We start from the raw sequence: 15,671 nt of genomic DNA on the forward strand, positions 1-15,671 counted from the left end.
CTATCCCAGTACAGTCCATCTATCCATCCATCCGTCTACCTTCCTATCCCAGTACAGTCCATCCATCCATCCATCTACCTTCCTATCCCAGCACGGTCCTCCGCCCATCCATCCATCCGCATTCCTATCCCAGCACAGTCCATCTATCCATCCATCCATCCACCTTCCTATCCCAGCGTGCTCCTCTGTCTGTCCATCCATCCATCCCTCCGCCTTCCTATCCGAGCGCAGTCCATCCATCCATCCACCTTCCTATCCCAGCGTGCTCCTCTGTCTGTCCATCCATCCATCCATCTGCATTCCTATCCCAGCGCAGTCCATCTATCCATCCATCCATCCACCTTCCTATCCCAGTACAGTCCATCTATCCATCCATCCGTCTACCTTCCTATCCCAGTACAGTCCATCTATCCATCCATCCATCTACCTTCCTATCCCAGCACGGTCCTCCGCCCATCCATCCATCCGCATTCCTATCCCAGCACAGTCCATCTATCCATCCATCCATCCGCCTACCTATCCCAGCACAGTCCATCTATCCATCCATCCATCCACCTTCCTATCCCAGCGTGCTCCTCTGTCTGTCCATCCATCCATCCCTCCGCCTTCCTATCCGAGCGCAGTCCATCCATCCATCCACCTTCCTATCCCAGCGTGCTCCTCTGTCTGTCCATCTATCCATTCATCTGCATTCCTATCCCAGCGCAGTCCATCTATCCATCCATCCATCCATCCACCTTCCTATCCCAGCACAGTCCATCTATCCATCCATCCGTCTACCTTCCTATCCCAGCGCGGTCCTCCGCCCATCCATCCATCCGCATTCCTATCCCAGCACAGTCCATCTATCCATCCATCCATCCGCCTACCTATCCCAGCGCAGTCCATCCATCCATTCCGTCTACCTTCCTATCCCAGCACGGTCCTCCGCCCCTTCTTCTGCCTTCCTATCCCAGTGCGATCCTCCATCCATCCGCCTTCCTATCCCACCGCAGTCCATCCATCCATCCATCTACCTTCCTATCCCAGCGGGGTCCTCCATCCATCCATCCATCCCTCTGTCCGCCTTCCTATCCCAGCGCCGTCCATCCAATCCGTCCCTCCGTCCGCCTTCCTATCCCAGTGCGGTCCTCCGGCTGCGGAGCGATGGAGCACCCATTTATTTATTGTTTAACCCACCTTGGCTCTGTGATGGGAAAGGTTCACCGTTCTGAGGTGTGAGGATTGGTCGGTGCAGGTATTAGACTGTGACAGTGGGGGGCTCATTCACATTCCCTGTGTAGAGAATGACCCCCCCCCCTCCCCCATGTACTGTAGAGCCCTGCACTGTGTGGTGAGGCACTCCCATGCATGGCGGGGTGCTGCGATATGGAAAATACTGCGTGCCCCATTATAGGTCTGTTGTGGAGCGTTAGGTGGTCCATTCAAAGGAGTGAGTTACCGTAACGCAAGGCATTGACACGCCCAACGTAATGCCCATTAATGCACGTGCGATGGGATCGATCGGTTGTGTACCGGGACAATTTTATAATTAAAATGGAAATTATAATTTTTTTATTTTTATTTCATTATTTACATTTTTTTTTTAATATTTTTAATTTAACTTTATTGCCATCACAAGTGAGCTAACAAGCCCCTTGGTGATTACTCGCTTGTCTACCGGGACACATTTATAATTGAAATTATTTTTATTTATCTTATTATTTATTTATTTATTTTTATTATTATTATTTATTTAACTTAATTTCTATTAAAGCGAGTTAACAAGCCCCTATGTGACGGCATTTGGCAGGTGATAGGTTCTCCTTATCAAGACATCAGGAGTCTATTAGACCCTCAATCCTCCTCTTCAGCTAATCCATTGCAGATTGTGCTTGATTAGCTGCTCTCCCCCCCACCCCCCCACCCCCGGGGAACGATAGCTCAAAACTCGGGAGTGATGAAATAATCGTTGTTTCCGGGATCATTGATTGCAGAGGAGATCGGAGAACAAATGTTCCTCCATCTCCTCCATCCGTCTTATTGGAGCATTTTATTGCGGTCCTGCGGCTGGTACTGTGGGGGAGGGGTTATTGCCTTCCCGGTACTGTAAATATGATCTAAACATGTGGCTGTCACGTTTATATGAAACGCGTTCACCAACTTAAGAAAACAAAATAACTGCAGTAGCGGTTTTAGTGGTTTTGACCCCTTGTATACCAGGCTGTTCCTATACGGACCTCGGTAGTCAAGGGGTTAATGAGTGCTGGGGTTGGACAGTATTAGTTCTCTCAGTGTTGGAAGCAGAGGCACATTCACACCTCTGTGCATTAGGGGCCACTTATAGGGCTCGTGGACATGTGAGGTTTGGTGGTGGGGGTGGTAAAACCCCTCGGTTGAGCCGTGCTTTGCCCCCCCCCCCCCCCCAACTGCTACCACCTTGAGCTGCCAGGCAGGAAAAATACCCCTTGTCTTTCCAATGGAGCTCCTGCTGAACATGACCCATTCAATCTGCAATGTGCGCAGTTTCCACAATCCATGAGCAAACCCTTCGATAAGAGCCCTTTCACACCGAGCCGTCAGCGGTAAAGCGGCGCTATTTTTAGCGCCGTTTTACCGTTGTTTTAGCGGCGCTATTCGGCCGTTAGCAGGGCGGTTTTAACCCTCCGCTAGCGGCCGAAAAGGGGTTAAATCCGCTCACAAAACGCCGCATTTTGCAGGCGGGTGTTGCAGCGCTGCCCCATTGATTTCAATGGGGAGCAGCAGTGGAATAGCGGTGAGTTCACCGCTTGGCAGGACTTTCCGTGACGCCCGGCCAGCGCACCGCACTGGAGTGAATGGAGTCGCTTTTTTCAGGCGCTATTCTTAGCGCTGTAGGGCCTGAAAAACGTCGGCTGTGTGAAAGGGATCTAATGGACACTCCCCTCCCCCCTTTCCTGCCCAGACCAATGTTCAGCTGTCAGCGTTCTCACACTTTGAATGACAATTACGCAGTCATGTAACACTGTACTCATATGAATCAATTTTATCATTATTTCACACAAATAGAGCCTTCTTTTGGGGGTATTTAATCACCAGTGGGGTTCCATGTCTTTATGGACCTTGCTTTGTGCACTAGTCCCAATCAATTGGTGGAGGGGGGATTATGGTGTGGGGGGAGGGGGGATTATGGTGTGGGGATGTTTTTCAGGGGTTGGTCTTGGCCTCTTAGTTCCAGTGAAGGGAACTCTTAAGGGGTCAGCATAGCAATTTCATGGCCCCAACTTTGTGGGAACAGTTTGGGGACGGCCCCTTCCTGTTCCAACATGACTGCCCACCAGGGCACTAAGCAAGGTCCATAAAGACATGGGTGAGCGAGTTTAGGGTGGAGGAACTTGACTGGCCTGCACAGAGTCCTGATCTCAACTCGATAGAACACCGTTGGGATGAATTAGAGCGGAGACTGCGAGCCAGGCCTTCTCATCAGCACCTGACCTCACAAATGCTCTTCTGGAAGAATGGTCAAACATCCCCATAGACACATCTCCTAAACCTTGTGAACAGCTTTCCCAGAAGAGGTGAAGCTGTTGTAGCTGCAAAGGGCCAACTCAATATTGAACGCTCCGGACTAAGACTGGGATGCCATTAAAGTTCATGTGTGTGTAAAGGCAGGTGTCCCAATACTTTTGGCAATATGAATTCAGTAGTGTTAGGACTGCAAGCAATACACAGGGTGCCGTGAAGAGGCCTTGCAGCTTACGCATGCGTCTGCAAATGCGTGATAACAAAACCCCTGCTTTTAAGGCACACTGTTGGACAGGTTCATCTGGTTGGTGTGTTGAGCTCTGGAATGTTCTGTTTTTGTCTTTCACTTTTGGCAATATAATGTATATCTGAAAATCGATCCATCCTGATGTACTGACGGCGATCTCTTTTCTTGAGGCCTGAGAAGACCAGACAGAACAAATACCCCCCAAATCACCCCTTTTTTCGGAAAGTAGGCATTCTTGAGTTATTTAACCACTTAACAACCGCCCATTGCCGATTAACGGCTTCAGGGCAGTTGTTTAACTCTGAGAGGCCGTTAATTAACGGCCTCCCAGAATTCTGCTCTTGCGCGCCCCCTGGGGCGCGCACACGAGACCATCTGTGACCGCCGGGTCCAGTGGACCCGGCGCATCACGGTAAACGGCCGCTCGTCACGGCCGTTTACCACGTGATCGCCCCGTCAAATGACGGAGTGATCACTTGTAAACAAACCGGCGTCATAACATGCCGGTTTCTCCCTCCCCCTCTCTGTACCGATCGGTACAGCGGAGGGGAAAGAGATCGGTGTCAGCAGCGATGTGGCCTGCATCTGCAGTGCCCACATCGCTGCTCACCGAAGTTAACCCCTCAATTCCCTGCCAATACTCTGCAATACCAGTGCATACTCTGCAGTACCCTGCCATTACTCTGCAGTACCCCGCCATTACTCTGCAGTACCCCGCCATTACTCTGCAGTACCCCGCCATTACTCTGCAGTACCTTGCCATTACTCTGCAATACCCCCCAATACTCTGCAGTACCTTGCCATTACTCTGCAGTACCCCCCATTACTCTGCAGTACCCCCCATTACTCTGCAGTACCCTGCCATTACTCTGCAGTACCCCCCCATTACTCTGCAGTACCCCCCCCCATTACTCTGCAGTACCCGCCATTACTCTGCAGTACCCCCCCCATTACTCTGCATTCCCCCGCCATTACTCTGCAGTACCCGCCATTACTCTGCAGTACCCCCCCATGACTCTGCAGTACCCCGCCATTACTCTGCAGTACCCGCCATTACTCTGGAGTACCCCCCCATGACTCTGCAGTACCCCGCCATTACTCTGCAGTACCCCGCCATTACTCTGCAGTACCCGCCATTACTCTGCAGTACCCTGCCATTACTCTGCAGTACCCGCCATTACTCTGCAGTACCCCCCAATACTCTGCAGTACCCCGCCATTACTCTGCAGTACCCCGCCATTACTCTGCAGTATCCCCCATTACTCTGCAGTACCCCGCCATTACTCTGCAATACCCCCCAATACTCTGCAATACCCCCAATACTCTGCAATACCCCCCAATACTCTGCAATACCCCGCCAATACTCTGCAATACCCTGCCATAAATTGCCATACCCAGCCATACTCGGAGATACCCAGCCATACTCGGTGATACCCTGAAATACCCAGCCATAGACGCCCCCCCACACCTCACCGCCCTCCGGTGCTTCTACCAACTCGCCAGTACGATCAAAGCCAGAATCTTTTTTTTATTTTTTTTTATTTCAGGCTTCCCAGCCTAGAGGTGAGATGTGGGGTCATATTGACCCCCCATATTTCACTGTAAAGAGGACCTGTCACCCCATATTCCTATTACAAGGGATGTTTACATTCCTTGTAATAGGAATAAAAGTCATCAAAAATTAATTTTTGGGGAAAAAAATGTCAAACTAAAATAAATAAAGTAAAATGAACAATAAAAAAAAAAAAAATTTTTTTAAAGCGCCCCTGTCCCCATGTGCTCGCATGCAGAAGCGAACGCATACGTAAGCCCCGCCCACATATGAAAACGGTGTTCAAACCACACATGTGAGGTATCGCTGCGAACGTTAGAGCGAGAGCAATAATTCTAGTCCTAGACCTCCTCTGCAACTCAAAACATGTAACGAGCAAAAAAAAATTTAAAGTGTCGCCTATGTTGATTTTTTAAGTAGCAACGTTTGGCGCCATTACACGGGCATTTGCAATTTTGAAGAGTGACATGTTCGATATCTATTTACTCAGCATAACTTCATCTTTCACTTTATGCAAAAATTGGGCTAACTTTACTGTTTTTTTTGTTTTTTTTAAGCACAAAACTGTTTTTTCCCCCAAAAAAACGCGTTCGAAAAATTGCTGCGCAAATACCGTGTGAGATAAAAATTTGCAACGACCACCATTGTATTCTCCAGGGTCTTTGCTAAAAAAAAATATATATATAATGTTTTGGGGTTCTCTGTAATTTTCTAGCAAATAAATGATGATTTTTATATGTAGGAGAGAAATGTCAGAATTGTCCTGGGTGCTCCAGAACGCCTGATGGCGCTCCCTGCATGTTGGGCCTCTGTATGTGGCCACACTGTGTAAAAGTCTCACACATGTGGTATCGCCGTACTCGGGAGTAATAGCAGAATGTGTTTTGGGGTGTAATTTGTGGTATGCATATGCTGTGTGTGAGAAATAACCTGATAATATGACAATTTTGTGGAAAAAAAGAAAAAAAATCTTGATTTTGCAAAGAATTGTGGGAAAAAAATGACAACCTCAAAAACCTCATCATGTCTCTTACTAAATACCTTGGAATGTCTTCTTTCCAAAAAGGGGTCATTTGGGGGGTATTTGTACTTTTATGGCATGTTAGGGTCTCAAGAATTGAAATAGGCCGTCAGTACTTCAGGTGTGATCAATTTTCAGATATTGGCACCACAGCTTGTGGACTCTATAACTTTCACAAAGACCAAATAATATCCACCAATTTGTACTTATTTTTATCAAAGATATGTAGTAGTATAAATTTTGGCCAAAATGTATGAAGAAAAATTACTAATCTGCAAAATTTTATAACAGAAACAAAGAAAAATTCATTTTTTCGCAGAATTTTCGGTCTTTTTTCTTTTATAGCACAAAAAATAAAAAACCGAGAGGTGATTAAATACCACCAAAAGAAAGCTCTATTTGTGTGAAAAAAAGGACAAACATTTCCTATAGGTCCAGTGTTGCATGACTGAGTAATTGTCATTCAAAATGTGAGAGCACCGAAAGCTGAAAATTGGTCTGGTTATTAAGGGTGTTTAAGTGCCCAGTGGTCAAGTGGTTAATAATAGAGCTTGCAGTCAGTAGTGTTAGGAGATAGTGCGTGCTGTCTGCGTGCTCTGTACCCAGTACATACCGCTATAATATAGGGCAGGCCCCTACTTTCAAACATCCAACTTACAAACATCTCCTACTTGCAAACGCAAGGAGACAGCAGCAAGTGAGATGAAAAAAGATGGACGACAAAACAAATTATACAGGGGTGATAACCCTTCCCTATGTTTTCCAAAAAGCTTAAAGATAGTTTTTTTGACTGGAGCTACACTTTAAAAATGTACCGCTTGAAAATGACAAACAGATTCAACTTAACACAACAAACCTACACAGTCCCTGTCTTGTTTGCACCGCCTGTATACTGCTGTTCTGAGTATATAGGGCCTGGGGGCCACACGCATTTCCTTTTTTTAATATGGGTACAGGGTTCCCCTTGATATGCGTACAAGACCCAAATAGGCTGGTAATGGGCAGGGAGGGCTACCCATGCCATTTTTCTGAATGATTTTCAACCATATTGCAGGAACCAGATATAACATTAAAACCGCAAGCAGTTTTAAATTATGTTATTTCCGTTTAATGTCATTTTGTGCAGGGACTGTTCTAAACACGGGAAACACGTGGCACTTCACAGGCATACTACAGACACCCCCCAGGCACCATATTTAAAGGAATATTTCACTTTTTTTTTTTCACTTTAATCGTCATTAAAATCAGTGCTCCCACCAAAACGGCCGTTTTTAAAACTTTTTTTTGCATTGACCCATGTCCCCTGGGGCAGGAGGCAGGTCCCCAAACCCTTTTTAGGACAGTATCTTGCATATTAGCCGTTAAAATTAGCACTTTCCATTTCGAACGTTCGAGTCCCATAGACTACAATGGGGTTCGAACGTTCGTAACGAACGCGGGGGTCGTTCGCAAGTTCTGGTGCGAACCGAACCGGGGGGTGTTCGGCTCATCCCTAGTCATCATATAACTGGTGTGAGGTGATCGTGGGGGGCACCAGTACAGTACAGTGTCATCATATAACTGGTGTTAGGAGATCGGGGTGTCACCAGTACAGTACAGTGTCATCATATAACTGGTGTGAGGTGATCGGGGTGTCACCAGTACAGTACAGCGTCATCATATAACTGGTGTGAGGAGATCGGGGAGTGTCACCAGTACAGTACAGTGTCATCATATAACTGGTGTGAGGAGATCGGGGTGTCACCAGTACAGTACAGTGTCATCATATAACTGGTGTGAGGAGATCGGGGTGTCACCAGCACAGTACAGTGTCATCATATAACTGGTGTGAGGTGATCGGGGTGTCACCAGTACAGTACAGTGTCATCATATAACTGGTGTGAGGTGATCGGGGTGTCACCAGTACAGTACAGTGTCATCATATAACTGGTGTGAGGAGATCAGGGTGTCACCAGTACAGTACAGTGTCATCATATAACTGGTGTGAGGTGATCGGGGTGTCACCAGTACAGTACAGCGTCATCATATAACTGGTGTGAGGAGATCGGGGTGTCACCAGTACAGTACAGTGTCATCATATAACTGGTGTGAGGAGATCGGGGTGTCACCAGTACAGTACAGTGTCATCATATAACTGGTGTGAGGAGATCGGGGTGTCACCAGCACAGTACAGTGTCATCATATAACTGGTGTGAGGTGATCGGGGTGTCACCAGTACAGTACAGTGTCATCATATAACTGGTGTGAGGTGATCGGGGTGTCACCAGTACAGTACAGTGTCATCATATAACTGGTGTGAGGTGATCGGGGTGTCACCAGTACAGTACAGTGTCATCATATAACTGGTGTGAGGAGATCGGGGGGTCACCAGTACAGTACGGTGTCATCATATAACTGGTGTGAGGTGATCGGGGTGTCACCAGTACAGTACAGTGTCATCATATAACTGGTGTGAGGTGATCGGGGTGTCACCAGTACAGTACAGTGTCATCATATAACTGGTGTGAGGTGATCGGGGTGTCACCAGTACAGTACAGTGTCATCATATAACTGGTGTGAGGTGATCGGGGTGTCACCAGTACAGTACAGTGTCATCATATAACTGGTGTGAGGTGATCGGGGTGTCACCAGTACAGTACGGTGTCATCATATAACTGGTGAGGTGATCGGGGTGTCACCAGTACAGTACAGTGTCATCATATAACTGGTGTGAGGAGATCGGGGTGTCACCAGTACAGTGCCCGGTATTGAAGGGGTTAAAACAGGAAAGAACATTAAACTGTGTGTATTGAGCAGAGAAGTATGAATGGGCTGTACAGGAGGTGGGGGTAGCTGTATAGACACACAAGATCCGACCCTCCAATGAGATCAGAGGATTCTGTTTATCGGGCTCGGCCACACATACTATCCAATCTGTAAGATCTGGACGTCAGCTGGAAGACTTCTGGATGGTGAAGATAATAGTCGGGGCGGCTGTGGAGGAAGTCTTCATAGAATCTGAACACATACTGTGTCTTCCAGCGGGAGAGTCATTCTGTGCCTCACAGACTCATTTACTAAAGGAGTTGAAAATCTTCACTCTAATAATTGTGTGAGTTTTCGCTTTAATCATCCAATCATGAAAATGGCAAATTCCTGGTGACTTGGAATAGCTGATCATTTGCAGATGAAAAAGGTAAACAGGAATTTTGGATAATTGAAGTGAATAGTTTACTAACTCTTTTAGTAAATCAGCCAAAGTCTGCTGGTATTTGAACACTGGTGACAATTAAAGTGGATGTAAACCCTTACAAACAGGTGAGCCTAAATTAAGGCTTACCTGTAGGTCCAAGAAATATCTCCTAAACCTACACGGTTTAGGAGATATTTACTAAAAGACAGTCACAGCTGTCTACAGCACATGTGCCGTAGACAGCGGCGCGCAGGCGCACTATCTCCGTTAGCGGCATGCTGTCAGTGGCGGCTCCCGTGCGCATGTGCGGGAGTGACGTCATCGCAGCTCCGGCGCTGTGAGTGGCCGGAGCAGTGATACCCGGAAGGAAGATGGACGCTCCGGACTACAGGGGACAGCAGTGACATCGCTGGCTCCTGTGTCAGATAAGTGACACATAATGGACTACTATGCGATGCGATGCGATGCGATGCATAGTAGCCCATTATTCTTTACCTTTGCAGGGAGACAAAGAGGAAGTAACACCCATCAGGGTTTACTTCCTCTTTAAGGATGAGCTTGGGTTTGGTTCATACCTGGGTTCAGACTGAACCTGGAAGGAAGTTGTAACTCCCTCCTACCCAATCAGCTGCAGCCAGGATATTCTCTGCCCTGTACACAAAGGGGCCTGTGATAAAATTGACATAATATGACCAGATGGTCATATCAAGTCAATGTCATTGGCTCCATGGCCATATTATTATTATTATACAGGATTTATATAGCCCCAACAGTTTACGCAGCGCTTTACAATATAAAAGGGAGACAGTACAGATATAATAAAATAAAATACAAGAGGATTAAGAGGGCCCTGCACAGAAGAGCTTACAATCTAATAGGGTGGAGCAGGTGGTACAAAAGGTTGTAGCTGTGGGGAATGGGCTGATGGAAGTGGTAGAAGATTAGTTGGAGGTGTGATAGGCTTTCCTGAAGAGATGAGTTTTCAGGGATTGCCTGAAGTTAGCAAGAGTAGGGGGGTAGCCAGACCGTGGGAGGTAGTGAGTTCCAGAGGATGGGAGAGGCTCTGTAGAAATCCTGGAAGGGCCTATTACACTGGTTGGTGGTATAGGTAGACATGGATGGACATGTTCATACAGATTACACTGGTTGGTGGTATGGTGGGTATACATGGATGGACATGTTCATACAGATTACACTGCTTGGTGGTATGGTGGGTAGACATGGATGGTCATGTTCATACAGATTACACTGGTTGGTGGTATGGTGGGTAGACATGGATGGATATGTCCATACAGATTACACTGGTTGGTGGTATGGTGGGTAGACATGGATGGACATGTTCATACAGATTACACTGGTTGGTGGTATGGTGGGTAGACATGGATGGTCATGTTCATACAGATTACACTGGTTGGTGGTATGGTGGGTAGACATGGATGGATATGTCCATACAGATTACACTGGTTGGTGGTATGGTGGGTAGACATGGATGGACATGTCCATACAGATTACACTGGAGGTATGGGTAGACAAGGATGGACATGTCCATACAGATTACACTGGTGGTATGGGTAGACATGGATGGACATGTTCATACAGATTACACTGGTTGGTGGTATGGTGGGTAGACATGGATGGACATGTTCATACAGATTACACTGGTTGGTGGTATGGTGGGTAGACAAGGATGGACATGTCCATACAGATTACACTGGTTGGTGGTATGGTGGGTAGACATGGATGGACATGTTCATACAGATTACACTGGTTGGTGGTATGGTGGGTAGACATGGATGGTCATGTTCATACAGATTACACTGGTTGGTGGTATGGTGGGTAGACATGGATGGATATGTCCATACAGATTACACTGGTTGGTGGTATGGTGGGTAGACATGGATGGATATGTCCATACAGATTACACTGGTTGGTGGTATGGTGGGTAGACATGGATGGACATGTCCATACAGATTACACTGGAGGTATGGGTAGACATGGATGGACATGTCCATACAGATTACACTGCTTGGTGGTATGGGTAGACATGGGTGGACATGTCCATACAGATTACACTGCTTGGTGGTATGGGTAGACATGGGTGGACATGTTCATACAGATTACACTGCTTGGTGGTATGGTGGGTAGACAAGGATGGACATGTTCATACAGATTACACTGCTTGGTGGTATGGTGGGTAGACATGGATGGACATGTTCATACAGATTACACTGCTTGGTGGTATAGGTAGACATGGATGGACATGTTCATACAGATTACACTCCTTGGTGGTATGGTGGGTAGACAAGGATGGACATGTTCATACAGATTACACTGGTTGGTTGTATGGTGGGTAGACATGGGTGGACATGTTCATACAGATTACACTGGTTGGTTGTATGGTGGGTAGACATGGGTGGACATGTTCATACAGATTACACTGGTTGATGGTATGGTGGGTAGACATGGGTGGACATGTTCATACAGATTACACTGCTTGGTGGTATGGTGGGTAGACATGGATGGACATTTCCATACAGATTACACTGATTGGTGGTATGGTGGGTAGACATGGATGGACATTTCCATACAGATTACACTGATTGGTGGTATGGTGGGTAGACATGGATGGACATGTTCATACAGATTACACTGCTTGATGGTATGGTGGGTAGACATGGGTGGACATGTTCATACAGATTACACTGCTTGGTGGTATGGTGGGTAGACATGGATGGACATTTCCATACAGATTACACTGATTGGTGGTATGGTGGGTAGACATGGATGGACATTTCCATACAGATTACACTGATTGGTGGTATGGTGGGTAGACATGGATGGACATGTTCATACAGATTACACTGCTTGGTGGTATGGTGGGTAGACAAGGATTGACATGTTCATACAGATTACACTGGTTGGTTGTATGGTGGGTAGACATGGGTGGACATGTTCATACAGATTACACTGGTTGGTTGTATGGTGGGTAGACATGGGTGGACATGTTCATACAGATTACACTGGTTGGTGGTATGGTGGGTAGACATGGATGGACATGTTCATACAGATTACACTGGTTGGTTGTATGGTGGGTAGACATGGGTGGACATGTTCATACAGATTACACTGCTTGATGGTATGGTGGGTAGACATGGATGGACATTTCCATACAGATTACACTGATTGGTGGTATGGTGGGTAGACATGGATGGACATGTTCATATAGCGCCCACCAGCCACAAGGCATTTATAGTAACCAGGATGGAGTAAGTGGTCATTTCAGATTCCGCCCTCTGGGGTGGTCCAGTCATTATATATCAGAGTTTGGATGTGCTCTGTGTTACCCTGCAGGTCAGTGTGCGCTGCTTACATTACCTGACCCCCGTGTTACCATGTGAAGCAGAGTATGACCTCCACATTCCCTGCAAAGCTGAAAAGTTTCTTGTTCTGCTTATAATGAAATCATTATTTTGTTACTCAGGGTGACAACACTTTCTCAGTTTAGCTTCAGCGTTGTCACCCTTTCCTGAGCACTGCTGGGTTGGACTACTTGGATGATGCTCTGGCCGTTCTGTCGCGGACACCTCGGGGTGGGATGTTCACCTGCTGCTAAAGGGCGCTCACATCCACAGGAAGGTCAGTGAGCGTCTACAGCAGGGGTAGGCAACGTAGGCATTCCAGCTGCAGGGAAACTACAATTCCCATCATCCCCCTGGGAGTCGTGTGTGTGGCTGGCAGCTCCTCATAGAACTTCAGTTCCTCAGCAGTGGGAGTGCTGACATTGCCTACCCCCGATCCCCAGGATGTGCTCAGGGGGAGAAAACGTACAAAGTCCCGGGAAAGCTGTATTTTTATACATAAAATGATACAATCCCATTTTCCTTCCAGATCTCCACAGACAAGCTCTTCTTTTGTTTCTTTTGTCCGGATTTAGTTCTATTTTAACAAGCCAAAAAAACACTTGACATTTCCGTGCCGGGTTTATTGTACTTGTTTGAAAAAAGAAAACATTGTGTCCAGAGTGGAGGAATAGAACAGCCGGTTCAGACAGGCGCTGATTGCAGAGACAGGGCCACCGCTTATTCCTGGGAGATGTCAGTCAGTCCAGGTCATACATGGTAGGAGTTCCTTCATTTGAAACAAGTACTGAGTGGTGAGCAGTGTAGGTAGGTGGTTCCATTGATGATTCATTGGTGAGCAGTGTAGGTAGGTGGTTCCATTGATACTCCATTGGTGAGCAGTGTAGGTAGGTGGTTCCATTGATACTCCATTGGTGAGCAGTGTAGGTAGGTGGTTCCATTGATACTCCATTGGTGAGCAGTGTAGGTAGGTGGTTCCATTGATACTCCATTGGTGAGCAGTGTAGGTAGGTGGTTACATTGATACTTCACTGGTGAGCAGTGTAGGTAAGTGGTTACATGGATAATCCATTGGTGAGAGGTGTAGGTAGGTGGTCACATTGATGATTCATTGGTGAGCAGTGTAGATAAGTGGTTCCATTGATTTATTGGTGAGCAGTGTAGGTAAGTGGTTCTATTGAAGATTCATTGGTGAGCAGTGTAGGTAGGTGGGTACATTGATGATTCATTGGTGAGCAGTGTAGGTAGGTGGGTACATTGATGATTCCTTGGTGAGCAGTGTAGGAAGGTAGTTTGATTGGTGAGCAATGTAGGTAGGTGGTTTCTTTGATGATTCCTTGGTGAGCAGTGTAGGTAAGTGGTTACATGGATAATCCATTGGTGAGAGGTGTAGGTAGGTGGTCACATTGATGATTCATTGGTGAGCAGTGTAGATAAGTGGTTCCATTGATTTATTGGTGAGCAGTGTAGGTAAGTGGTTCTATTGAAGATTCATTGGTGAGCAGTGTAGGTAGGTGGGTACATTGATGATTCATTGGTGAGCAGTGTAGGTAGGTGGGTACATTGATGATTCCTTGGTGAGCAGTGTAGGTAGGTTCCATTGATGATTTATCCATTAATTTAGAGCACTGGGGGATGCTGGAGGGGCAGAGTGAGGTGTAAGTGAGGTGTGATGGGGATATGTAGGGGGTGCAGAAATGTAGGGTAGTGGGGGATGCTGGGGGTGCAGAGTGAGGTGTAATGGGAATACACAGGGGGTGCAGAATTTAGGGCACTGGGGGTGCAGAGTGAGGTGTAATGGGGATATACAAGGGGGTGCAGAATGTGGGGTATTGGGGGATGCTGGGGGGGGGGGGGTGCAGAGTGAGATGTAATGGGAATACACAGGGGGTGCAGAATTTAGGGCACTGGGGGTGCAGAGTGAGGTGTAATGGGGATATACAAGGGGGTGCAGAATGTGGGGTATTGGGGGATGCTGGGGGGGGGCAGAGTGAGGTGTAATGGGGATATGCAGGGGGTGCAGATTGTGGGGTACTGGGGGATGCTGGGGGGGCAGAGTGAGGCGTAATGGGGATATGCAGGGGGTGCAGAATGTGGGGTTGTGGGGCAGAATGTAGGGTACTGGGGGGGGCAGAGTGAGGTGTAATGGGGATATGCAGGGGGTGCAGAATGTGGGGTACTGGGGGGGCAGAGTGAGGTGTAATGGGAATACCCAGGGGGTGCAGAATGCGGGGTACTGGGAGGGGGCAGATTGAGGTGTAATGGGGATATGCAGGGGGTGCAGAATGTAGGGTACTGGGGGGGGAGCAGAGTGAGGTGTAATGGGGATATGCAGGGGGTGCAGAATGTGAGGTAATGGGGGTTACAGGGATACAGAATGGGGGATGGTGAGAGATACAGGAGATGCAGAGTATTGAGGTATTGGGGGATGCAGGGAGTGCAGACTGAGGTGTATGGGGGAGGGGGGGATGGGTTATAAGGGGCCCTGTACTGTGTAGGGCCCATGATTTATAAGACGGCCCTGAGCACAAGCCACACCCCCACATGGCCCCCACACTCGTAGTCCATTCTTCCTTTAGCTTCATGACTGAAGGTCGGAACCTTCGTATGGAGGAAGAGTCTGCAGGAGGCAGATCATCAATCCGCTGATTGCAGTCACAATGCTCTGCAGGCTAAAATGTAAAAATAATAATAATAACTGATGGGTGTTTTTGGTTTATGATCTCATTTATTATTATTTATTGTTGCAGAATTCTCCATGAATTCCTCGTATTCCACTTCCAATCATTATGTCATTTGATTTAATAATTTATTTCCTGTTTATTTATAAAACATCA

The 15,671-nt window shown here is 47.2% G+C and overlaps 1 protein-coding gene across 2 annotated transcripts in view; it reads left to right on the forward strand.

Annotated features, from left to right (window-relative positions):
• The window catches only part of SLC6A9 (solute carrier family 6 member 9), a 198,284-nt gene that overhangs the window by 11,792 nt on the left and 170,821 nt on the right, over window positions 1-15,671 (forward strand). The window lies entirely within an intron of this gene.

The sequence above is a fragment of the Lithobates pipiens genome, unplaced genomic scaffold, assembly GCF_037356315.1.
Source record: "Lithobates pipiens isolate NorthernLeopardFrog02 unplaced genomic scaffold, aLitPip1_a1.2 Scaffold_23, whole genome shotgun sequence".
Lineage (NCBI taxonomy): Eukaryota > Metazoa > Chordata > Amphibia > Anura > Ranidae > Lithobates > Lithobates pipiens.